Here is a 24,468-nt window from a genome sequence, read left to right as displayed (position 1 = left end):
AAAGCTTCAAGCACAATATAAGACTTGAGTCAGGTCATAACATTTCACAGTGGTCCAAACAATGAACAAGCAAGAAGGAAATCTTCACAGCCTTTGGACAAGTTAGGAACTCCTGAGCTCAGGGCACACCAAACCAGAGGGTATTTTGTTATGTTTTATGCTTTACATCTGATGGGCCATCTGCTGTATAGACCCATTTGAATGCTGGGAAGGGCAAAATAGGGTAAAAGAAATTTGGCTGGTATTTGGAGTTGATCTCGTTTTACTTTGTCCTTTACAATCTTAATCTAATCCTTCAATTCTTCCACAAAGAGATGTGTATCAATGCTAAGCAAAAGACAGCAAAATCAGTAGTGACAGTAAAAAGCAGCTAAAAAAAAAAAAACACCAAAAAAAAAATCCTTAAAAAATCTAAATTTAGGCACAAGAGGCTTGCAAAATTATTGGGTTCCTAAGAATCTTTAGGTCATGACATTAAAAAAGGAGAAGTGTCTAGCTTTTGATTGCAAATATGCTATACAAAACCTAATTGGGGCACTGGTGATCATTTGAATCTTGAAATACAGACAAATAACAGCACTGATAATCCAGGGTAGGAATCCCTGGTGAGATGAATACAGGAAACCTGATTACAGCTACACAAACAAATAAATTGTCTCTGGGATTGAAGTCTATCAGAGGAATATGTTAGAAACCACAGAACTTGTTAAACCTGTTAAACAAGAAAAAATTTACCTCAATTAACATCACAAATACGTGAATATTCCTAGGCACATCCTATAGCATCATGCACAATTCCATATACTCCACATCTGTACATTCTACTGAATGCCACTACTCAGAGCCATGTTGGTAACAAACTATTTTTAACCTACAGTACCAACCACACATGAGCAGCAAATCTGGAGTACATACTTCCTAAGGAAAACAGCAAAACCCAGGAAAGTCTAACTTGGCAGAAACATAGGGACAGATATCATCAGACATAAACCAGACCTGACAACCCATCCTGTAAATAGAAGGAAAACAGAGTGTCTTCATGCTTTCAAAACAGGAAAAAAACACCACTAGCAATGCCCCTAAACATCTGACACTAAAGGTTGTTCATAAGCTTTGAAACTGGGCTTTAGAATGTACCAATCAATACCTTTCACATTCTCTACACTCTCCATTGTTGGTCTGCATTTTCATTTGTTCTGTTCTTATCCTTTTTCACGGGATTGTTTCCTGCTTCCATTGTAGTGAATAACGTGGGGTGAGGGAAAAAGCTCACAGAAAGGTAATTATGTAAGCAGAGAGGCAGCAGATTCAGAAACTCAGTGGTGGGTATGTATGTTCTTGCAGAATCTTAGTGGAAAGATGCCTGCACCTATAAGGAAGTCCAAGTTTCCAGGTAACCAACCTGAAGGAAGCAATTCATACACTGAAGGGCAGGACTACCATTCAGAGGAACTCTGACAAGCTGGAAGAATAGGCCGACAAGAGTGTCATGAAGCTGATAAAAGAAAAACAAACAGTCCCAAACAGTGCAGAGAGGATGGAATGCCATGTAACAGTACAGCATCTCGCCAGGAAGGACCTGGGGGTGTAGCAGACACAAAGTTATGACTTAGCAGTGCATTCCTGTGGTGACAATGGCCAACCGCTCATTGAACTGCACTAACAAGAGAGCCCTTAGCAGAACAAGGAAACAATTGAACTAATTATTCCCTTTTATTTGCTACTCCTTAAACTGCATCTTGAGTACAGTGGTTGGCTTGGGGCCACCAGGACAAGACATGACAAGATTTTGAAGCAAGATCACCAGAGGGCCACAAAAATGATCAGAAGATAAATGCACACATTGTACAACCAGAAAGTGGAGGAATTTGGTTTGTTTAGCATGGAGAAGAGACCATCTAGGGAGGATGTATTTTATAGAATTTCCAAGGCTGGAAAAGACCTCCTGACTGCCCTGTCAACTAGACCACAGAACTAAGTGACACATCCAGTCGTTTCTTGAACACTTCCAGGGAGGACTCTGTTCCAATGCTGAACAACCCTGTCAGAGAAAAAAATAATTCTGATGCCCAACCTAAACCTGCCCCAGCACAGTTTGAGACTGTTGTGCCCTTGTCCTCTCACCAGCTGCCTGGAAGAAGAGACTGATGACTTCTGATACCAGAAGAGACTGGTGAGGTGACTCCTCACCTTGCAACACCCTCCTGTCAGGCACTTGTAGAGAGCAACAAGGTCACCCCTGAGTATCCTTTTCTCCAGCCTAAACAACCCCAGCTCCCTCAGCCACTCCTCATACAACTGACCCTCCAGACCCCTGACCAGTGCTGCTGCCCTCCTCTGGACACACTACAGCCCCTCAATGTCATTCTTGCAGGGAGTGGCCCAGAACTGAACACAGGATTTGAGGTGTGCCCTCACCAGTGGTGAGTACAAGAGGACAATCACTGCCCTGCTCCTGCTGACCACACTATTGCTAGCACAGGCCAGGATGCATTTGACTTCTTGGCCACCTGGGCACAAGCTGGCTCATGTTCAACACCCCCAGGTCCTTCTCTGCTGGGCAGCTTTCCTGATGCTCTGCCCCCAGCCTGTAGCTTGGTTGTCACAGACTTTCACTTCTTTAAGGCAATTATAGTGAACACATCACCAGGCTCTTGCCAGACATACGCAGCAAGGAGACACAGGCAACAGTGACAAGCTGCAATGAAGTAAATTCTAACTGAACAAGAGGTAAAAGAACAAACACAAGCAACAAAAACAGTAATTAAAAAAAAATCCAAAACCAAACAAAAAATTAAGGGTAGTGAAACACTGGAACAGGTGAAACACTGGTACACATAAAATCGCCATTCTTGGAGATTTCAAAATCCATCTTCACATCTGATCTAACACTGAAGCTAGACTTGCTTGGAGCAGACCTCCAGAGTCTCTTTTAACCTATTTCCTCCATGATCCTAGAACTGATGAGCTCTGAATATTTTTTCAAGTCTTTATACCAAGGTTATTGATTAGATCAGAGGTTACCAAACTCCCTGATCATGATGATTACATACAGACATATTTCACTTGATGTAAATGCTTGTATTTTATCAGCCTGAATTTCTCTAGCTTATTCCTCCACCTGATTTGACTGTTTTAGTCATCCCATGCTTCTTTACAAGAGATTAGCATGGCATGTAGGCTATTATGCATATGGATTATTTATGGGATAAAGAACTAGTTTGGCTGATTACAGTGTTTAAAAATAAACTATTCCTTCATTTTCATGTAGGATTACTTCAAAGAAGTCCCTTTTATGCCTTTAACAACTTTTATAGAAATAGGGCCCTATTTTATTTTCTATGTTTAGGATTCTCATACAAATATAGTGACAATTGCATTCCATGGCATTGTTTTAGCTCTCTAGGCATACTGCCCTGTTCCTCTGTGAATTGCAGGCAGGCCTTGCTCTCTGAAGGCACATTGCCCAACTGCCTGGACTTCTGTTCCTAGGGAAATTGCATTATTTCTTTTCCAACATAATCACCAAAGTTTTTAAAATTTCAAATGGTCCTTTTTTATCCCATTTTTTCTTCTCTGTTTTATCTTCAGCTTCAGTCTTTAAGCTAACTCTTTTCTTCTTCTCATTAGTTTTTACATCCCTTGCCAACACTCCCAACGGTTCATCAGCCACCATGATTGCCGTGCTATTCCACTTCCTGCCGTGCAAACTACTTCTATCCATAAAGCAATAAACTCTAAGTAAAAACTTCAGAGTGTTAGGACAGGATTAGGACTGCTATGAGCTTTCTAATGTAAGTGCTGCGCTTCTCTACCCTCTGCAGCAGCAATTCAAGGAGGATGTTAGATAAAATTGACTTTCTACCTTACTAACTTTGACCTGCTTTACGGCTTACTGTTTATTCATAAAGCTCAATGTGAGAGCAAAACAAATCATCAAAGTGGTAGGCCAAGGAGAGCAAGAGAAGTAGGGCTGCAGGTTAGTAACAGACTGACTCCTCAGTCTTACACTGGCCTGAGCTTGTAATTCTCATTTACTTCTAGCTGTCCAACCATATGTCTAAGTGGAAAAAGGTAATTCCATTTACAGTAGCAGCTCTTGAAGCCTGACTATTAGATTTTCAGCAAATCTAATATACAAGACAAAACTGTGGACTGACAGATTTTTACCTTGATTTTCCAGTACGTATCAGCAGTCATTTTAGTGAAGATGGAAGATGCTTAATTATACATATATTTGTATAGTTTAAAGAAGTGTGAAAAGCAAAGGAAGTTGTACAACATGGTCACAAAATGTGAAACTTCTAAAAAATATCCTAGATGTTGAAGCATTAAGAAAGCCTTTTTTGGTTCTGACAACATCCTCAGGTTCCAGTTCCCCTTTCTTATCTGATTAGATCTGTGCTCTGTTGGGCAGTGTGCCAAGATGCCAGCAATAGCTGCAGAGCTGTCAGAGCACACACCAGCACATGTGCACACCAGTGACACACACAACTTCTTGACCAGCCTGTCTACATGCTTAGAGATCCGAAGTCCTCTCCAGCATTTTATTCATGGACTTCTCCAGTTCCCTGTCTATATGCCTCTGAACTAGTTCTCCCTCCCAGAGAATACACATCATCCTAGGCACTGGGAACAGATGGAGAACCAGCACGATAAATCATTAGCTTTACACTTGTCCAAAATGGCCTAAATGAGCAGCCAACTATTCCCTTTCTTTTCTCCTACTTGAATTTAGGAAATTATTCTGGTGAATAATTTTTTCTTTTGATTTTCCTCATCTTATAAGAAAAAACTTATTTCTCAACACAGACATAGACTGTAAGTACAGTATATCCAAGAACACACTCCATAATTTGCAATAATCCCTGAATTTCTGAATTAATTAAGATACTAGATCTGAATATTTCCATGAGTAGCTATTAAAAAGCTGGTCATTAGCAAATTACTAAGAGATTCAAAAGTTATCTAACAAAGCAAGATGGGCCTTTTTTTTAAGATAACCTAGCCCATGCAAATGAATACCTACAGGATTTTTTTCTTGTATCGAGACTAACAACTTAGAAGCATGATTTTCTGCACACTTGAGGCAGTTTGCTACACTAACTGAATGTGGATGGAGTTTCAAATAAATAAAGGATTGCATCAAAACTGTAAATTCAGCTCAAATACAGAGATGTTAATTAACGAAAATTCTAGTATTCTAGCTGACAGTACAATGATTAGTCAAATAATTAATTTATTTCTGCTACTAAGTCCTATTAAGTGCTAAAGAAAAAAATTGCCAGTATGGGCTAAAAAAAATTTGAACTCAAGGACTGCAAACCCTTGAGATTTGCACATTTTCTTCACAGATGATTCTATGGCAGTAGCAGTTAACTTTAATAGCTTTTGAATATTTCCTCTTTTATTATATCTTTTATTACAAAGAAGAGAACTAGTAAAATAATTGGGCAATTCATTCCTTTTCTGGCTACCCTAAAGAAATACCACAGTTTCATGAAATTCCCAACAGATTCATATTGTTCCTTATGAAAGAAAAAAGCAATTAGTAATGAAAATGTTAGTTTTAAGAAGTATCATTACGATCTTATTCTCCTAATTTCTGGTATGAATAGCTCATCTTTTCAACAAAGTAAAAACGTTTTCATAATGAAATTATAGTCTAAAAATCACCTGTTTGAAAACAAATAGGTAAGGAACATGTACTTCAGGGTAACATTTATAGTATGGGCAAGGATAGGTAGGGAAAGAGTTTAGAACCAGTAAAAGAAACAATCTCACTGAATAAAAATTCCTTTTATGAGTTGATATCTGGGTTGATGCAGTACTGAGTTGTCAGAGATGTAGTTTGAAAGATGGGTACAAAATGCAATAGTTCTGAGAGTCTTCAATTACCCCAACACTTGGTACAGAAAACGAAAGAAAGTAACATGAAAAGGTGGCACATAAGCTGAATTTTACATAGTATCATACACAGATGCTTGGGATGCCCACAAGAAAAGATTAAATTCTTGACTTGGTCAAGTAAGAGAGTTTCACATCTTGCAGCTGAGAAACCAGCCTTAGTGATCATTCTGTCTTTGAATCCAGCATCCCCACAGAAAGCAGAGCATCTGCCAGTTAGGAGCCACATAAAAAGAGAAAATTTTAAGAAAAAAATATCAAAAAATTTGCTTAAAGCTAAAAGTAAAGTATTTATAGACAGCAGGGAAAATAATTGTTGGAAGTGTATGATGAATGTACAGAATCAAGGCAGCGTATCAAGAAAGGTCAAGACACAGAAAGTTAGTAAGGGCAAAGGAAGCTGTTACTAAAAAAAGCCCTTTTTCTGAAAGGTGAAACCATCTTCAAGTGAAGAAAATACAATAGCGTAAATGTTGACAGGTTAAACAAGAATACAAGACAACACAATTTGATTTTAAAGGACAAATAGCCAAAAGCATCAAAGCAACCAACAAATATTTCTCCAAATGCATCAGGAGCAAGAATCTGCCTGGAGAGCCTGTAAAACCATTGGTGAGGATATAAAAGGGCTCACTGAAGAGAAACCAAATGAATCCCTCATGGAAATTTTTACTATTTTATGGGAAATTCTTGTGCTAAGAAATCACTGAGGGAGTCTTATCAGAGGATCTGCCTGAAATTGAAGTGAATAGGTCATGAAACAAACTGACAAAATAACCTGTAGCAAATTGAAGATCAGATGGTATTTGCTCAATAGTTCTAAGAAACTAAGAAATACACAGCTTAAAATTATAAGACATTGAATGTAATGCCAGTTTCAGGGGGATCTAGAAGACTATAGACCAGCAAGCCAGATAGTCTTACTGGAAAAATTATCAGTCTGTAACATAGAAGAGAATTTGTGGCCTCTAACATAAACATGAGCAAGTTATCTAGAAGGCTTCCACATGGATAAGTTTTTCTTAAACAGGAAGTCAAATCAGGAAATAAATGGTAAATTCTCTCAGCTGAAGGTGTCCACCAGTGAAGTTCTGGTGCCATGTTCCACTGTTTAATACATATAGCATGACTTGAAACAAGGAATGAGCAACAGGTCAACAAAGTTAGGCAACAATAAAAAGTTATGGAGGACCGTAGGGCTGAAGGGCAACAACACTTGACCCTCCTGTATTATCAGTGGTTTGCCATTTGCTTTGCTGTTTCTTTTTGACACAGAGTTTTGGGGCCTGACATTACCCAAGAGGAGAGGCCGAATGCCTCAGCCTTTTCTGTGCCATTTTTGATGAACTCGCTGGCCCTTAGCAGCAGCAGAGCTGTATCTTTCTTGTACTCCTACTTGCTAACATACTTGCAGAAACTCTTAAGTTATTCTTATTATCTCTTGCTGCTTTGAGTTTCAGCTGAGCTTTTGCCTTCCTAATTGCATCTCTGTACACTGAAGCAGTACCTCTCTATTCATCTGTGGAAGCTTGTCCCCTTTTGCACTGCTCCAGTGCTCCTTTTCTCATTTGAGCTCTTTTGGTAGCTTGGTGCCTTTCCAACTGATTTCTTTTTATGTCTGCTCCTTTTCCTGCTTAGGGGGATAGACTGCTCTTTTGTACTTCAAGAAGCAGCTGCACTGGGAAATCTCCCAACATTCCTGAGCTTCTTTGCCATCCAAGACAGGTTCCCATTGGATCCTTCCTAGAAGTTCCCTGACTGAGTTGAAATCTGCTTTTCTGAAGTTCAGGTCTTTATTTGATCACTTGTCCTCCTCAAGCCTTTGGCCTCTATGCTCTTACAGTCTCTGCAGCTGCTGTTGACATTTTTATCTTCCAACAGGCTAAACATTCAGCCCAGGAGAGCACAGCTCCTGGTTGGTCCATTCACAACCACATGAAGAAGCTGTTCTCAACACATCCTGGAAATGTCCCAGATTATTATGCACCATTGTGTTGTTTTCCCAGTCTCAGAGTGGCTGAATTCCCTCTTAAGAACCAGAGCCTGAGGCCTCTTGGAAGTGAAGGTTTGATCCACCTCTTCTTCCTCACCTAGGTCCGTAGCAGACACCATGAGATTTCTCTCTGATTTTGACCCAGAAACACTCTACTGACTGAAAACAGATGAAAGAAGATGACTCTTTATGTAACAGGCATGCTTGTGGTGGTTACCTGAAAACAGGTGGCTTTTGAGTATTAGAAGTCAATATTACATATTATGGCCCTGCTGTTACTCTTTAGTCAGCATATACTTGATGTCATCAGTGAAGACAGTTCATCCAACCAACAATGGGTGTTCTTGGTAGTGAAACATACATTATTAACACCAAACAGATACCAGAAAACATAATGTATCAGGTTTTTCTACAGAAGAATAGATTTTCATCCTTGAAAAATCCAGATTGGGAATCCAGGCTATTCTTTCAATAAAACACTAAACAGATTTTACTACTGAGTTCTCAAACAATCAGAAAGATTATAGATTTGTACTACTCATCGTAAGTAAAACAATTAATAGAACAGAATAGTTAAATATACTGGACTGGATTTGTGGCTATGCCTCTGGAAGTTCAAACACACAAGCAACACTTGCTGCACTCCAGAATTACGATGCCTCACTAAGACAACTGTGATGCTTCCACATAGCACAGATTTCAGTTCAAAGACTACTCAGTTGCCACCAAAATGATGTCAAGGAAACTGTCAGTAGATGAAAACAGAGAGAAGCATCTCTACAGGGATGCTCTTTACAGAAGGAATATCAACATTATTCCTATGATACAATTATAAAATAAGAGAGCCATAGGAATCATTGTTACTGTCATTGATTCAGGGGAAAAAAAAAAGAGGGAAGAGAATGAGTAGAAATAATGAATGAATGAATAAATTTGTTGTATGACTTCAATCAGAATATTTCATTGATACTATTGTGAAAGTCACCTGAAATTTAAGTCTTTATTACAGCAAAACACAGTCATCAAAACTGCACCTATCCCTGTGGAACTGGGTTCCTGCTAGGAACCTTCTAGCAGTGTTGATAACAGGTCCAAGACCTGTCTCAAACAATGCATAACACTAAAGCCCCTGATTCCAAATGCAGGCTAAGCAGGGAGGAGTTGCAGTTCCCTTTTCAGGAAAAAAAAGGGTCATGATGTTGAAAAAGGAAAGGCAAAGTAAATGGAAACAAGCCATGCATGCAGAATTTTAAACTCAGTGTTTTAAGTGAATTTAATGGCAGAGAGGCAATTCAAATTAATTTCCAGATATGGTTTCCAGGCTGCAGTTTAGAGCCATACAGTTCTTTACCCTGCCTCCTCATCTTAAATCTGACATCTCTTCCCCCACTGGGAATTTGGACTGGGTAAAATAAGGCCTCTCTCCTCCCCATACCTGGCAGCAGCTGAATGCCACATACTCCTTCTTCTGTGACTCCAGGCACCATTTCCATGACAGCAACAGGAAAGTCATTTCAAACTGGTCTGGAAGGGAGGGAATGAGAATCACCCCTCCAGCAGAGCTCCCTCTCACCTCCCTGGACAAGGCATTCTGAGAAACCAGGGACAAGAGTGAAGCTGATTGCACATCCTGGGAGGGACCGAGGGCCTGGCAGCACCATGCAGCCTGAAAACCTCTCTTCACGCCTGGTGAGAGTTGCTGAGGTTCAAGCTCATGTGACATGGTGGATGGAGTGCCGAGTTTTGCTGGTATGTTCGGAGCAGATCTGGGACGGGTAGAAAGCATTTGGCTCTCCTGCCCTCCAGGAGCACTTTGACTGTACAGCAGATGGATTTCTGGCCATTCCACGGCTGAGGGGAAGTAGAGATATGTACTTGCTATGAACTGAAGCAGCACAAGGGGAACTTTGCTTTTACTTCACAAATCAGAAATACCAAACCTGTGGTAGCAAAGTTTTAGCTGTATTTTTCAGCATCTCAGAACTGTGCATGTGTTGGGATTACTTGTCAAAGCCATATGATTTGCACAGCCAAACATCTCAAAGACAGAAATGAGATGCGATGTGACACTTCTGAATGATCTTCGCTAGCCTGAAATAATGAGAATCTGGAATTGCAATCTCTGCTTACACAACATAACTAAGATGCAAGATTACTCTGTGTCTGTTTCCAATCTCCAACCTGCTCACAAACCAGGATGTAATGCATCAGCACTAGACATATGCCCTAACCATGCATGGCAGGCACCTTTAAAGGATCACAGAAGCGTGCAGGTAGGCAGGGGCCTCTGGAGGCCACCTTGTCCAATTCACAAAGAGCCACACTGAGCAAGCTGTCCAAGACCATGTCCAGGTAGCTTTTGAATATCTCTAAGGAAGAAGAACCTATGGTCTCTCTGGGAAACTTGTTCCAATGTTCAGTCACTCTCCCAGTAATGGTGTGTCTCCTGGTGTTCCTACAGCACCTTCTGTGTTTCAGTTTGTGTCCACTGGCTCTGGTCCTGTCCCTGGGCACCACTGAAAAGAATCTGACTCCCTCTTCTTTGCACCCTCTGTTCAGGTGTTTGTACATATTGATGACTTCCTTCCTGAAGCCTTCTTTACCCCAGGCTGAACAGTCTCAGCTCTCAGCCTTTCCTCAAAGGAGAGATGTTCCCTTCATCATCTTAGTGGCTCTTTTCTGGACCCCCTCCAATATGTCTGTATCTGTCTTGAACTAACAAGCCCAGAACTGGAGCCACTGTTGAGGTGCTGCCTTACCGGTGCTGAGAAGAGGAGAAAGATCACCTTGACCTGCTGGCAACACTCATCCTCCTAAGGCAGCCAAGGACACTGGTTACCTTCTTTGCCACAAGGGCACATTTCTGTCTCATGCTCAACTTGGTGTCCACTAGGACCCCTCAGGGCCTTTTTTGGCAAAGCCACTCGTCAGCCAGGTAGTTCCCAGCATGTCCTGGTGCATGGAGTTACTGGGCACAGCCCTGTCTGAAACTAACCTTATCAAGGTTACTGAGGCAAACACATCATCTCAGAAGCAGCAAAATTTGACCAGACAGTTGTCAGGCACACTAGGTAACTTTTTTTATGCAATCAAAATTACTCTCCCTCTCAGAACACATCTGTAGTAAAAGAGAGATCTTCTAGAATTTTTCTCTGTCTAATCAGAGTGAGAGGTGTAGCTTCTTCCTAGTGAGCCTGAAGGCTAGGAATGTTTAACATATCAGATTATATTAACATGGGAGAATATTGTTTTATTTTCTGAATTGATCATAGATGGTTCAACTTGTCTTACCTTACAAAATTTATTCCTCTCATCTCACAGACACTCTAATTTAAACAATAGCCTGTGCCATGCAAAACACTAACTTGCCCTAGTCTGATAGCTGCATTGGATACAGTCCTGAGAAGCCTCTTTGCTCAGTAAGTCTGGTTCCTTGGATTCAGACCCTTTCGAGGAGAGTCTCACCAGACCGGAATACACAAGTACCAGAAACATTTGCAATGCTAAACTGTAAGAATAAAAGAAAAGCTACTTAATTTTCTGGACCTGTTCTGTTGTCTATTCCTTGTGTATTTTACATTTTCCAATCATGTGACAAGCAAAATGTGACATCAAACTGATTTAGCAAGTGCTAAAAATTTATACAGCAAGTTCCTCTCTGTCTTAAAAAGGGAAAGTATATATTCAGTGTACCAAAATCACTATTTTGAACCAAATTTCACCTCTGCTGAAGCTTTCTTAATATTGTGTTACTTTCCCATCCCTAAAGCTTGATTCCTATTCAGTACAGACTGGTTTTTCTTATTACATGGCTGGCAAAGTGTGTATCCTTTCCAAAAGCAAAGTCACTGAAATTAGAATGAAAGAAATAATTTAATGGGATGCACTTTACTTCATTTCCTCAAACAAGAGACTGCATTGACCAGGAAAGACATTTCTCTGGCTCATATCCACTGCAGAGAAAAGCCAGAAAGAGAGAGACAGAGAGAGAGAAATACACCATACCCTCCCTTGAATACATTCATGAAAAGTGGGCAGAGACCTTGCAACAATGTTTGGGATGTCTTTGACAGCATCATTGGAATATAAAGTGCCTCTGACCACTTTTCATGTCTTTTTTAGGAAGAGCAAAGTCCTCCAACAGTGTAATGCCACTTAAAGAGGAGGACTTTGAAAATTCAAGCCTTATACATCAGTTTCCTTCCTTTTAAGCAGCTTCACAAACACTGCAGACAGTTTCTACCTTTTGTTCCTCCAGCTCATGTTTGATACAGGAGACGTGCAAGGAGCCCTTTTGGAGACAGCACTTGCATAGGGTACAGTCTCTACAGACAATCCTAATTGAAGTTTGGCCACTGGATTATTGTCAGGACTGGACAGAGGGGAACATAACCTCCTGGAGGTAAGCCAAAGTGCATAGGGTTTGGTTATTTTAGGATTTTACCTTCCTTTCCTGAATTTACAGAACACATCTCTCAAGCCAGTGACACAGGTTTTGTATCTGCTAGCGAATTTTCTGCACGCCACTGCTTTGGGCATGTTTGGTGCCAGGCTGGACTATCACTTTCCTAGGAAGACAGGATGACAGGTGTCTCCATAGCAACTGGGTACACATGGCTCTGGATACAGTACCTCACATAAATAGCTTGCAACTATGCGTTCCCTAAAAGAAAATACTCTACAGTTAGAATTCCACTAAAATGGAAAGTACAAAATTATTTACAGTGAAACAAGCTTAAGCTTGAGAAGCAGTCATGTGAGAAATAACACTCCAAATAATGGATAGCGCAAAAACTATGTGACCTAAATTATAATTTCAAATATTTCTAAATGAGAAAGCTTTGGATAACTCAGACAACTGCAACCACTGAAAATGCTAACTTTTAATGACAATGACTGTATGCAAATGATCTAATTACAAACATCAACACACAATGCCTTGTTGAAAAACAGGGGGAAACATTTTGAGCAGCTTAGGAAGAAGAAAAAATTACACTTTGAAAATATTACTATGCATATGGAATAATGAGGCCTCATAATAAATGCTGCATCTTATTTACTAAAATTTTGCTGTTTGATTCAGATGTTAATTTTGTGCTGCATTAAATGAATAGCAGATAAACCCCCTTTCCTTTAAATGTTCGCATCAGCTTCAAAATTATAGTTTAATACATTTTTTGAATTAATCTTACAAAGCACTGAATTTAAATTTGCAAGCTGTGTTGATTTCGAATTTTAAGGAGTTCTAGTAGTGGGAATGAAAAGAGACAGGAGCAGATAATGGAGATAGGATGCCCTACCCATGCCAACAGGACCTCCTGATGATAGAACAGCTGGATACACCACCACTTTTAATTATACATAAATGGATCTGAAGAACATTGGCTCATAAATTAAACATCTGTCTAAATATTTTCAGTAATTATTGATACATTTTATATTCCATAGATCAAGTTGAGTCAACATTCTATTTCAGTAATTCTAGGAGTAGACATACTTCTGGCACACACAGAGCAGAATATAAAAATCAAAAGTAAAAGTTATTCAGTTAGATAAACCTAGAGGCTTTTTTTTTTTTTTTCCTAAGGGTGACATTTGAAAAGGGTGCAATTTATCTTCTTCTGCCTGTGAAGGTCTGGACTATCCAGTCACACTGCAAGAATACCCAGTTGTATGTCAAAACCATAAAGCAATTCATTCCACTGTAGTCAAACCTAGCACTTCAATATATTTGAAAAGAAAGAGTAGGGGAAAAAAAAAGGTAAAAAATCCTGCAGCTAAGGCTGCAAAATATGGTTGCTGCAACAGGTGAACTGTTTTGCAAGATTAGCAGCCTGCCATAAAATCCTTCTTTGTAAGAGAGCAAACCACAACACAACAGTAGATAAACTCCATTACAGTGAATTTAAGTACGTGTAACCATGTAGACAGAATAAGCCAAACATCTGCCCCTGTTTTTTTCTATGCTTTGTTGATGTTGCTATCATCTGGACACATTATCCACATGTCCCCTGAAACCATGTATTGCAATTTCCATCAAATGGTATTACACCTGCTGAAGAGGGCAGAACTGATCGACTACAGCTTCTCCTGCTGTTGAGCTCAGCCAAAAAGCTGTTTCTGAATCCTGCTCATGTTTTGGTAAACTGAGCCAAATTGATTTTGTTTGTAAACTGATTTTTTAAATTAGTTTTCAAACTATTTTTTAATACTGTTTTTCAAAGCTATATTGTGCCTTACTGATGCATGCTTCAAAACTTCAACTAAAATCAGTATGAGGAGAATGACAAAAATAATAATGCAAATTAATCCCTTTATATATAAAAAAATATTATGTCATGCACAAAGATATTCTGAAACAATAAGCAAAGTGCTGCCAAACAGTAATGACTGGGCCTCCCATTCCCAGAAAAACTTTCAATCTGTTCACAATGCTTGTATATAATTTCTTTTTTCCAAATTCCCTTTCGAATATACTGATTTTAGATAGAAGAGTGTGTTTGAGGTTTTTTAATAAACCCACTCTGCCATTCAGAAAAATCAATCATAAAATGCCAAGTCCCAATGCTGACTGTCTCAAATCTGCATCTGACTTCTCCCTCCAAATAACAAAATGTCTAATTATTCTTTTAAAGCATTCCATGAATATTAACAATAAATGTTTAAAGGAAGGAAAGACAGCAACCCACACAAGGAGGTTGTGTAAGGGCTTGGAAAATGCACCTATGTCCAAATAGGAATTTCACTGATTTTATGGACAGCTGTTTTACAAGAGCCAGTACTAATTAAAACTTAGGTTCTGTCTCTTTCCTGTCTTAAAAATGTTAAAAGATTACATTAGGAGGCCCATGTGCAATAAAAGCCCAATCATAAGGCATTTAGAGTTTGTCTAAACAGATATCCAGGGTCTATCTGGAGGTCACAGCCAAGCAGGCAGTGACTTTATCCTGCAGCTCTATCCTGCAGCTACGCCACAGCCACCCCTATTTGTACGACTTCCTAAGCCAAGGCAGTTTTTTACAAGTGTCCAGGCACTGCCTTTATCCATTTATCCCAGCTTATTTTCATTTTAAGGCATTATAACACTGATGCCAAAGAACTAAAAATAAGACTAGGAAAACAGTTGAGATTATTGCTACCAGACTTTCTGAGTAGAAGCCCCTGAACACACTAAAGAAGGAAGCAGGGTAATGAGATACTGACAGTCAAATAATGTAATAGATTTTAAGTATGTAAAACTGATAGCAGGGCACTAACTAATAGTATGATTCAATAATACCCGAAATCTTAAAATAAACAAAATAGCAAATAAATCACATTTTGTTCGGAAAAGAAAATCAGAAATTTTAATCTTCATGCATATGTAGACAAAATAAACTCTTTTTAGATGGATGCAGGTGCTATTTGTACATGCATTCCTGTTTAGGAGTAAATGAGTCCACTTACATCTAATGCTGCATTTACCACAGCCAAATATGTCATTTCTCACCATTTCAATAACTCAAAAAGAACTCAGAATTTCATTATAAAATAATTTCAGACACACAATTCCTAATGAAAAACAACAAATAGTTCAATACATAATATCAGACAAGAAAATTACACCCCTAACTCAGAGAACTCTTCAAGAACATAGCAAGACCCATTCATAACACATCAGTAGAGAATGGCAGGAGTGAGCACAGAGGAAAAGTTTGGGAGAAGAAAGAAAATGGTGCAGCAATGCTAGAATCACTGCTGTACTTGTTTACTCCCAATTATTCCTGAGGAAAAAACAAAAGAGAAAGTAATGACAAAGAAAACATTCTGTTGCATAAACCACTGGAGACAACTCAAAGCCAGGAGAGCCAAAGGAAGTAAAGCCATCCTGGAGCCTGCCAGAACAGACACCCTCCCAACTTCCTCAGTGGTCTGAGATCAACCAGGGAAACACTATTAAGCACATAAACACTTAACCTCAATCTGATTTTAACATCACCTGGCTCCCAGAAACACAGGCTGCTTAGCACACTAACCAAACTTGTCAAGTTGCTTCTGGATTGTACTCCGTAGAAAAGCACAGAAGTGCAAACTCAAGTCAGGGATGTCAAGATTTTTCAGCTCAGATGCTGCCAGCTTACTAGCTTGGTACCTGACCATCCAGGAAGTAACAGAAATGGCCTCAAGTTGCAATGCAAAGGGCTTCTGCTTCACCTGTGAGCACTTGAATATGATGGGAGGCTGCTTTGTAACTTACTTGTCTACACATCATAGCAAACACACTCCAAAGTATGTAGAATTTTGCTATTTTTTAAAATAGTAAGCACCTTGTCCTATAAAACACCTTCACTTCTGTCTTCATGTTAGCAGTGCAGGAACATGGATGACAAAGGAGCCACAGCCAAATTTATTCCCTCTATTTTTCCTCAAACATCACCAAGCACATTCACAAGGCTGAGATGCCTTGTGTTTTTCCAGATGGCAAGGCTATAAATAAAATTTCATATACTTGAAGTAGACTCCTGGTATTTTCAGAATATTAGTTCAGGTAACATTTTCTGCAAAGAGATAAATTCACATGTGTAATGCACATGCTCTGAAGCAATGCTATTGTGTCTGTGTGCAAGTCATCACCAACACAGGAACAAACTGGCAACGTTTAAAAAAAAAAAGTGTCATGGCCTAAAGAAGAGAGCCTAAAGATAAAAGTGTCAAGAAGCTATTATCACAAGAGTTCATCCATTAAAGGAAATCCTGTAAGTTTTAAGGAATTTTTTCAGGGGATGCAGCAGATAGTGTATTGCTGTCATCCACAGGAAAAAATATGAACTTTGTCCATTCCATTTGAGTGTAACCCAGTCCTGAGATGCCTACAGGGACATTGCAAAGGTGCTTTGGGTCTCATTCAAGATGTGATGGATCTATAAACCCTTCTGCTTTAATCTTTTCTTGAAAATGTCTATACATTTTTACTGCGCTGTTAAAATAACAGCAGCCTTTTTTCTTTAGTTGGAAGGACCAATATGTCAGCTAGATGTCCAAACACAAAATATCACCACCTTTTAAGACTTTACTTTTTGTTTCCCCCTTCCCCTTACCTGCCTCACTGAAGCTTCAGCACAGAACTACAGCTACCAAGCAAGTAATTTACAGTATAAGCCAGACAGCTCATACAATACTAGAAAAAAAACTCATTTATGATGTGCTGCACAGGTTCATTATGATAATTTAACACTAATTTAAAAATATACTTTAAGCTACCATTAAACACAGTGAAAATAAAATATCCTCAAACTAAAAGATACTGTGAAAATAACAATTTGTTAAGAATAATGTTACGTGAAAGGCCACTCTTCAAAGACATACAACTTGTGCAAAGAGCACTGAGGGAGTATATAGATGCACATTCCAGGTAAAGTTCCTATTTAAATACAGAGCTAATTTGGACATGGCTAATTTTGATATCATTCTTCATATAATTCAGCGTTGTATGTGTATGTACATGGGCTTTAAAAAAACTGCAGAAGCTTATTTAAGAGGGGCAATGGCACTTGAAAAACCCTATCTATAGGTATACTAAAAAATAGTTAAATAACTTTTTTTGTGGTAAATACTTATTAGAAACAAATACATAGGGTACCCAGAGCAATAACTACATTACAGTTGAAAAGTGAACAAAGTAATTATTTCATCCACGAAACAAAATTTAAGCAATAGTTGTAAAAACACAGACAAAAAAACCAAACCAAAAAACCACAACAAAACAAAAACAAACAAAACAAACCCAAAGAATGTCAAAAATAAACAAAAAACCAACCAACCAACCAAACGAACAAACCCCAAACCAAACCAAAGCCATGGAATGCCAGCACATTACAAGAACAGTAATGGGAGAATGGAGGTATAACATGACCCCCTCAAAAGTGGATGCAAGTAACTCATATGAGAAAAAATGATTGAGAAATCTGTACACTCCATTATGCTACTGTTGAAGGAAAATTCTCCATCTCTGTAACTATAATTTCAATACATTCAGTATTTTGGTACTGAATACACAGAATCTGTTATTTGTGATGAAAATCACAAATCACTGCTGGACCACAGCATAAATAGCCTTACAGTGAACTGAGGCAGAAAAGGAATTATGAAGAAGGAAATATGATTAATGCTGGGGTTACTCAATACTCATATGTAGTATTAATCTCATACAGGAACAATTATATTAAAATAAAATTGCTTTAAATTCTTTTCTATATGTTTGTTCAATAATAGATTAGGGAACACAAGTTATTCATCAGATCCTAGCACCATCAAACAATATACTGGAAACTATTTTTAAGGAATCTGTGCTTGGTTAAAATTAAACCCAAAATACATTAGTGTTTGAAACTTTATGAATGTCAAGCACACACACTTCCAGTGCAATGTCTACCCTTATGACTGTTTAAGAGGGGAAGAAATATGGTGAGGATGCTGTAAAGTTATTTAGGAAAGCCCAAGGGCTTTTGCAGTTTATATATTATTTTCTTTCCTCTTTTAATTGCATCCTTCTGAGCACATAATTTCAAATACAGTTTATACAGATAAAGCTGGTGACATTTCACCTCCTCCACAGGATATGCCAAGATGTGCTGTAGTTTACTATGGCTGAAGTTACTTAAAGCAGTTGTGTAGCAGTTTCAGCAAGAGCACAACAAAACATACAGACTCCATCAGGTCAGGCAAGTCTTCCATAACTACAAGGGCAACATAAGGCAACCCAACATAGATCCATCTCCTGGTAAGTAAGCCAAATTCCACTAATTTCAGCAGATCTTGATACCTCTTTTTAAACCGTCTGAGAACTTCTGGCTGTGACTGAATATCATAAAGTTGGTTAAAAAAAATAAAGGAAAGTACTAGAGACAGATCACTAAAAATATTTCCTCTGATTTAGCAGCCACAAACTTCCCTCCCTAATGGCTCCGAATTTCACATGAGAACTGAGGAGCATCCCTCTCCCCAGCTAATGGCAGGGACTGGGCTGGCAGGAGCTTTTTTGAAGGACTTTACCCATGTGACTGAGTATCAATTAGGTGGGAATTATTTAAAAAGAGTCATAGCTCAGCAGTATAGAGCTGTGAATACATAATGGCTTTGAATGCCACAGAAAGACAATGAAAAACAACAGAGCCACTGTGCAGACTGAGGTAGAGAAAAGGAGCACAGACCAAGGACAAAGATGAGAACCCGCTCCTCACAGAAAGCTGTCATGGAGCCATTTGCACGCTTGACTCTCAATTTGAAATTTGACTATTCGATTTTTATCACATAAAAAGCCAGCTGAGAGGGTCAACTGGGGAGCCAAAAGAAATCTAACCTGAAATCAGGGCAGGGCAGACAGGTAGCACTGTAACCTTAAAAAAAAAAAGAACTGCAAAACTGTTTATTGGGATCTGAAGGGTTTTGGTTTTTTGCTTAAAATCTCTGCTGTCCTTCTCTTTTAATTCTTTCTCTTTATCTATTGTCAATTAACCATCTCTTGCATTAGAAGAATGTTTTAGGTTTTCTTAGTTCCAGCAACAGGCTGACTTTTCTATTGCTTAAAGGCCATCTTGTGACAACTAATGGTTTCAAGACTTTAAAAGATAAAAGCATGATTAGAAGGCTCATGCTAGACTGGGCTCAGCAATAAAATACTGATCCTTCTGAAGATGGCCATTAACTGCAAAAAACCTACAAGTGTGTAATATTTCCTCGTCACTTTTTGTCACTGTCATATTTTCTGAAAAATCCCTTCATCAGGATTTCTTCTCCTGGGAAGTTGAGAAGCCTCAGAAAAGAAGGAAAACAATAATTATCTGATAGCTTGTCCCTGTTTTGCTGCTTTGGAATGTGGTCTGGAGATTGTTTACCAACTGGTCAATGTTTGATTGGTTTCATGTGAATTGTTTTTATTTAATGACCAATCACCATCAGCTGCATCTGACTCTGAGGAGTCAATCACAAGTTTTCATTATTCACTCTTGTTAAGCCTTCTGTCTGTATCCTTCTCTTTCTTTAGTACAGTTTAGTATAGCATTCTTTAATATAATATCATAAAATAATAAATCAGCCTTCTGAGAACATGGAGTCAAATTCTCAATTCTCCTTTGTCTGGGGGACCTCAGAAACTCAACAACTTTTATATTGTTTTCTACATTTTAGTCAACAACACCCCCCTGACATTATTGATGATGCAGTCATTTTAATCCTCTGTGCAAGAGATTTGTATCAGACATGTCCCTTTTGCACATTCACGAACTCTGTCAGTTAAGAAATGCAGAAAGAGTTGGAAACACAGAAAAGCAAACTTATTAGACTTCAGATTTACTACAAATTCCAACTGTGCCATGGGTTCACAAAATAGAAATGAGCAACTGCACAACCAAGCCTGTAGAAGAAATGCTATAACTTATTTATAGTCTGCTGGGCCATCCAGTAGGCTGGACAAGCAGTCTGCCCTTTTCCCACCATGGCAACCAACATAATCTTTGAGCCACTGTGCATGCAAACATCACAAGGAATGGGTACCTGTGCCAGGTGAAATAGCCCTGAGAAAATGCCAGAATGAGAGCCTGTACATACTAGAAAGCAAAGGCATTTTCTACCCTCGGTTTCCAAATTGACAGCTTGGTACCACTCCATATGTAGATATCCTTACAAAATACTTGTACAAAGCTAAGAGAATGGCAATAATCAATATTAATTAATTTATTCATTACACAATCAAAATATCTTAGACACACACAGTGTCAGCGGTGTGTCTAAGTGGTGATATTATTTAAAAGAAGACAAGTTTTCTTTAAAAAAAAAAACAGTATTCATCACTACCAGGAATATTGATGCCAGAACTAGGAAAAAATACGCAAAAACAAGATGACATCTGAGTGCCTGCTGATCACCAAACAATTTAACATAATTTCTCAACAATTTAAAAAAATAATATTTCTCTGCCTATAGTTTTAGAAGAAATTGTCAGTAAATGTTTATTGAAGTCTCAATAGACTTTTACAGAATTCCTTGGCACAGAAGACAGAGGTATCCCAAGACTTAGCTTCTCTGACAATGGCTAAAGCCACAAAAGTTATTTGACTTCAACATGTTTCATTGCACTGAGAATAAAACTATTAGAACTGGTCTTAACAGAAATTACATACAATGGTGATAATTCCTTGGCAACATCTTAAATGTGTAAGTGTTTTTCTTATTGACTCCCAAGTTCTGATTTGCTCCACTATGCTGTGCTAACAGGAAGGACTTTTGCTGAATAAGATGGCTGTGCACACTGTCATTAGAAAATGTTAGACACAGAGTGTATTAAGTAGAGCCTTACTTCAAAACTGAGTGTAATCAAAGTTGTGTTTCCACCTACTTGTTCTTCCAGACCCCTAAAACTGCACATTTTTGTAGCACTCAACACTGACAGAGATGTTTTTCAAGTGTTCACAGTTGGGAGGACAAAGTTTCTGCTACAATTTTCAGGTTAGCCTTTTCAAAAGCCAATTACTGGAACGAGCATTCTGAGTATGCCATACAAAGGCCTTGATCTCTGGCAGAAATTATTCATAATAGCATGAACCCCATGCTAAGGGTCTTCTGATGGGATCTCTCTGGATCTTAAAATTAAATAGTTAAATTTGACATTAAAATTTCTACAACATCATTATCTTCTGAAAGAAAGAAATAAAGAAAGAAAGCTCCCCCACAAACAATAACCTCTTCCATATACACATTTAAATGTAGGGATAGTAGCTTCCATCAAATGCATTATATACTCTGAATATAATCTGAATGACCTGCTCAGAGTCAGCTTTTTAAATCTAGTCCATGCAATTGGATCAAGGCTTTCCATTTTCTGTTTTCTCTGCCTCTCATTCTAAGTTAAAGCAAGTACCTAGTTATTTAAAATAGAGATATATGTACAGTTTGTATACACATACACACAAGTGCAGCACATCAGTATCATGGACCAAGGCACAAAAGGCTGCTTAAAACAGATCGTGGTACAAAGCAGTATGTCAAGAACTTCTAAGTTAGTAGGTTATGAGGATGAACTTTTACCAATGACAGAAAGATGGTTTATCACATCTCTCAGCCACTTCAGCAATTAAGACATTAACCATGGGGTTTTTTTCAGAAAAAAGAAAGAAAAATGAAATTATACCTTCTGCTTGCAATTATCTTAATGAAGAAATGCTTAAGCTAGCAAACATTAATAGTTAGTGTACAAACAACTCTTGCCTGTATAATAAAATCACCAAAGTAATTCCAACTTTGCCTTGGACTTCCAAAAAGCAAGATGTACACATATGGTTGAATTAGCTCAGTTACTCAGAAATCAGTGGAGTAATACCAAAGATAGATTTGGCCCATTATCTACCTGCACAGCACAAATGAATAATGCAAATGTATATGCAAAGGACCATGAAGTATCTCAGCTTAGCAGTGCATTTAAAATGTATCACTAACTTTCAGCTTCTTGAAATATTTATCAACCACAGGAGGTTCCACTGAGAGCACACTGTATTAGGAACTTCACTGAATTTTTATTTCTACACCTGACTCAGAGGACTTTAGTAAAGGAGACTGGAATTAACAACTCCAAGTAGTGCTCTGACACCACAGGTTTCACGAGCACTTCATGAGCGTTTCTAAGTCACTTAAATGTTCTTCCCACCGTTGAGACCAACTGGGGCCTTTATGCAGCACATCTTAAGAGGTAGAGGAAGAAGGTACCCAGTTTCTCTAAAAGACTTCAGAAGCCACTAAAATTAAACTGTCTGCAATTAGAAAGCTACTGAAAGAATCCACAGTAAATGCACATACTTTAAGATGCCACAATCAAGTGAAAAACACCACAGAACAAGTTAAGCAGTCTTACTAAAATCAGTCTACTGGTACAAACTAGTTAAAATGACTAGTTGGATCAAGTGGGAAAGAGCTTGGATCAATTGCACACGGCACTTTAAACTACTGAGCACTAGTCAAATGTTAAATTTGTCTTAGAAAACTTTTTTTGAAATAAAATTTGGTCTTGAAGTAATTGCAGAAGTTCTTATTGGTCTAATAAAGATGGGAACATCTGAAGAAAGATGAATACTCTAGATTACCAGAAGGTAAAAAAAAGGAAAAACAAACCAGACCCACACCACGAAACACTCCAGCACTTAGCCTAACATTGCATAGTTATACCATTTTGATCTAGAAAACCTTTTATTTCCAACTTTAACTGATAAAAACTAATTGTATCAGAAAAAAAAATCCCCAAAGTCATGTATTTCAGTCCTTATGGACTTTGAGAGGATACATGTTTACTCCTTTAACTGCACAAATGCAGTCATCTAGTAAACACATTAAGACATTCCTGCAGTGTTTTGATTCAGGAAAAATACATAAAAACAACACGCTCTAAAAACTCTCTTTTTTTTAATTGTTAGTAGAGAGTACTAGACATAAGGAAGGGTGGTTTGTTTTCACATTTTATGTATTTCATTTATTCAGCCAAAAGATAAAACTGTTACCTTAACAAGTACACAGATCTGCGTAAAAGAAGGCTGTCGGGACTTTTTCCACACAACTGGCTTCCACATGAAATTCATTTATTTAATCCCTTGAATAGTCAGTCACATTTCCCTGGGACTTGGGCAGCACCAGATGAAACCAGCAAGTCATAACCATGCATTATTTTTGCTATCTGTAATGAATTTCAAATTAGCTGATGCATCTAAAAACAAACAAACAAAAAATCTACCTGAAAAGCCCCCAGCAAAGTCTGAAAGGCTACATATAATTATAAAAATGCAAATCCCATTCTCATCCACATAAGACTATAATTTGAAAAGAGATATATCACTACAGTTGAGTATATGGTATTTTACTGAGAACATTTTCTAGGGTGGAAGTACAAAGCAACAGGTCTGTGAACTCAAAAGCATGCATCTACAGAAACACATTTTGCACAAGGAAGATCGGCTGGTTGAATTATTATAACTACGGAATTACTTAAAGCTTTGCTTTAGACGGGTCGCACCAAGAAATAACCGCAGTCAGATCAAGTGCTGCTGAACAAGAACACGAGGCATTTGGGGGAAATAAGATACTGAAGAGTAACATTTACTTTCTTGCCTTTCCTGTGAACTCTAAAATGTGGCTAATTATGCTACCTACGGTAAGGGACTTACAGCATTTTGAAGTCGAACACCATCCGAAAGACATTCAAAAGTGACGTTTCAAGACAAGTCATAAACCTTTCCACGAAAGCTCCCATTCCATCTCACATAAGCGATCCATCTTTCAGGCTTTACCTTATGTCGCCCACTTGTAAAGTAATCTCCCGAATCAGTTCGCTGCGCCTGGGAAGCCTCCTCACCGCCGGGGCGACTTTCCCTCCTCTCCGGAGCGGCGGCTCAAGCAGCTCTACTCTTCTTTTTTAATGCCCCCCTCTCCTTTTAACATTACAAAAGGAAACTTCGGGACGGCAGCGGCCGCTCCCAGCGGCGGGCAGAGCGCGGGGCCGACAACAACAGGCAGCCAGCCCAGCCCAGCCCGCGCCGCCGTGCGCTGAGGCG

General features: G+C 38.6%; 1 protein-coding gene across 7 annotated transcripts in view; it reads right to left on the bottom strand.

Moving 5' to 3' along the window:
• Positions 1–24,468, bottom strand: part of CTNND2 (catenin delta 2) — a 637,583-nt gene that overhangs the window by 393,385 nt on the left and 219,730 nt on the right. The window contains exon 1 of one of the 7 annotated variants that reach the window (XM_071454215.1): positions 24,205–24,462. The exons of the other annotated variants lie outside the window; for them this stretch is intronic. The gene's annotated coding sequence lies outside the window, so the exon portion shown is untranslated. Of the gene's footprint in view, positions 1–24,204; positions 24,463–24,468 lie in introns of those variants that run through there. 7 annotated transcript variants of the gene reach the window in all.

The sequence above is a fragment of the Agelaius tricolor genome, unplaced genomic scaffold (assembly GCF_023055355.1).
Source record: "Agelaius tricolor isolate 1412-34295 unplaced genomic scaffold, bAgeTri1.0.p SCAF_2, whole genome shotgun sequence".
Taxonomy (NCBI): Eukaryota; Metazoa; Chordata; class Aves; order Passeriformes; family Icteridae; genus Agelaius; species Agelaius tricolor.
Note: the sequence above shows the minus strand (reverse complement) of the source record. Positions and strands in the feature narration are given on the sequence as shown.